Here is a 3,498-nt window from a genome sequence, read left to right on the forward strand (position 1 = left end):
ATAGTATGAGATGTGAATCCTATTTCATTTTTCTGCAAGTGGTTATTTAGTATATGTATCATCATTTGTTAAAGAAACTATTTATGCTCTACTGAATGGATTTTGACCCCTTGTTGAAAATCAGTTGTCCATCAATGGCTGGGTGTAGTTCTGAGTTCTCAATTCTATACCACTTGTCTCTATGTCCATCATTGAACCAATATAAGGCTATTTTGATTACAATGGTTACATAGTATATTTTGATATAAGGAAGTGTGAAGCCTCCTGCTTCATTCTTTTTCTTCAATATTACTTTGACTATATGGGGTTTCTTTCTTTTCCATATGAAATTGGTCATTAATTTTCCCATTTCAGTAGAGATGTTAATGGGATTTGTATTGGTATTGCATTGAATCTGTGGATCACTTTAAGTAGAACTAATGTTTTCACTATATGAATTCTTCAAGTCCATGATCATAGGATGTCTTTTGATTTTTTTAGGTCTCATTTACTCTCTTATAGTAGTGCTTCATAATTGTTATTTTATGTCTTTTATGTACCTTGTCATGTTAATTCCTAGATCTTTTATCCATCTGGGGCCCATTGTTAATGTTATTCATGTTTTGATTTCTCTTTTGGAGAAGTCACTGTTAATGTAGAGGACCCCAATTGTGTTTTGTGTGCTGATCTTGTACTCTACAACATTGCTAAATATTTCTATTAGTTTCAACAATTTTATTGTGAAATCTTTGGATATTCTATGTATACAATTATGTCATCTGTAACTAGAAATAATTTTACTTCTTCCTTTTAATTTTGGATACTTTCTTTGTTTTTCTTCTTTCTTATTTCTCTGACTAGGACTTCTAGTACAATGTTGGATAACAGTGGTGATAATGAGCATCTATATATATAATCTTGTTTTTTGTTTTTATTTGTTTCCTTCTGATCAGCCACTTTATTTTCTATCTTCTTTTCTTTAAGTAATTTTTTACTGTGATTTTTGCAAAAATATACAGAAAAAATTGTTTTTCCATTCAAGAATTTATACATATTTGTTTAATGGCATTGATTGTAATCCCAATATAATAGAGCTCTTTCCACTTCCTCTCTTTGTTTACCATTTCCATTTGTTACTGTTATTGAAGGATTGAGTATGTAATAGTATTTATCTTTGTTGCCTTTAGCTCTTGGGCTCCTCCCAGTGCCTTCCTCTGCTTTCATGCTGACCTCCCGGTCATTGTCTCTTCCTTTACCCAAGTTAATACAGCTCTACCGTGTAGCTCATGAATTACCCTCTATTCTTCTTCCACCCCTGGTAATCTTCAAATTATGTTTCCTTCTGTGTGCAAACCTTTTCTTGACTCTTAACAGTTATATCAAAAATAAATAAATAAATCAAAAACAAACTCCCTGTCGTCCAGTCGGATCTGACTCACAGCCACCCCTCCTTGGGTTTCCCAGGTGGTATCACTACAGAAGTAGATTGCCAACTTTCCTTCTGAGGAGTAGCTGGTGGGTTTGAACCGCCAGCCTTCTGGTTAGCAGTCACATGCCTTAGGCACTACACCACCAGTGTCAACAATATTTGTCCTTTTGTCAGTGACTAAATTCACTCAGTAAATATCCTCTTTGTTCATCCGTGTTATGAGATGTTTCAGAGATTCATCTTTACTCTTTAATGTTGTGTAGTATTCCAGTGTGTGTGTTTACCATGGTTTGTTTATTCATTTATCCATTTAGTGGCATTTAGATGGTTTCCATATTTTTGCTATTGTGAATAACGCTGAAATGAATGTGGATGTACATGTATCTATTTGTGTCACGATTCTTATCTCACAAGGTTATATCCCTAGTAGTGGAATTTTGGGATTCTATTATATTTCTATTTCCAGTTTTAAAGGAAGAGCCATAATGTTTTCCACAAATAACTGCAACATTTTATAGTCTTGCCAGCAGTGTATGAGGGTTCCATTCTCTTCATACCCTCACCAGAATTTGTTGTTTTCTACCTCTCTCTCTGGGAGCTCTGGAAGCATAGTGCCTAAGGCATTTGACTGCTAACCAGAAGCCTGGAGGTTCAAACCCACCAGCCATGCCTGGGAAGAAAGGTTGGGCAATCTACTTCCCTAGTGATACTGCCTCGGAAACCCAAGGAGGGGTCACTATGAGTCAGGTCTGACTCGAGGGCAAATAACAACAACAACATCTCTCTCTCTCTTTCTCTCTCTCTCTCTTTTTTATTTTTTATTTTTTTAAACTTTACTCTTAATGCTTAAGAAGCTCAGCTTGTGTAGTGCTTGTGTATTTGGCTGCTAACTGAAAGTTCAGTGATTTGAAACCACCAGCCATTCCATGAAAGAAAGAGGAGGCAGTCTGCTTCCTTAAAGAAAGCCTTGGAAACTATGAGGCAGTTCTACTCTGACAAATAGGTTTGCTACGAATCAGAATCAATTTGATAGCAATGAGCTATTAATGAGTTGAGTGAAATAGTATTTCATAGTTGTTTTGATTTGCATCTCTCTGACAGCAAACAAGTGTGAGCTTTTTTTCATGTGTTTGTTGGCTGCCTGAATATTGTCTTTAGTGAATTTACTGTTCATATCCTCTGGCCATTTTTAATTAGATTATTTGCCTTATTTGTTTGAAGTTTTGAAGTTCTTTATAAGTTTTGCAAAATATTCCCCTGTGCAATGTGTCACTGGGAAATTTTTTCTTCCCAGTTGGGAGGTTCTCTTTTTACTCTTTTAGTGGACTCTTATTGCTCATATATGTTTAAATTTTAGGATATCCTGGTTGTCTAAATTATCTTCCACTGTTTGTTCATTTATATTTATGTTTGATAACATATTTATGTCATGAATAGGCCCCTAAGTTTGCCTCTAACTTTTATTTGATGATCCTTACAGTTTGAGGTTTTATATTTAGGTCTTTGTTTCATCTTGAATAAGTTTTTGTGAGAGATTTGGATCCCATTTCAGTTTTCTCCAAATTGATGTCTAATTTTGCCAGCATTTAAAGAGACTATCTCTTTCCATAGAAGCTTATTGGTACTTTGTAACAGATCAGCTGTTGTTAGGTGGATGGATTTATTTCTGGGTTCTCAATTTTGTTTCATTTGTGTATGTGTCTATCATTGTAGCAATACTAGGCTGCTTTGATTACCACAACTCTACAGTAGCTTTTGAGATCCAGGAGTGTGAGGTCACCTACTTTATTCTTCCTCTTCAGTAGTTTTTTTTCTTATCTGGGATCTCTTTCCTTTTCCCTATAAAGTTGATGATATATTTTCCATTCATGCTAAAGAATGATGAAATCTAGATTGGGATTGCATTAGAGTTATAGATCGTGATGGAAAACACTATTTTCACAATATTGTCTTCCTATCCACAAACATAGGAGCTCTGGTAGCATAGTGGCTAAAGCACTTGATTGCTAACCAGAAGGCTGGCGGTTCAAACCCACTAGCCACTCCTCGGAAGGAAGGTTGGGCAATCCTACTTCCGTAGTGATACTGCC

This window comes from Orycteropus afer, unplaced genomic scaffold, assembly GCF_000298275.1.
Source record: "Orycteropus afer afer isolate SDZICR_OR568_19922 unplaced genomic scaffold, OryAfe1.0 scaffold00564, whole genome shotgun sequence".
NCBI lineage: Eukaryota > Metazoa > Chordata > Mammalia > Tubulidentata > Orycteropodidae > Orycteropus > Orycteropus afer.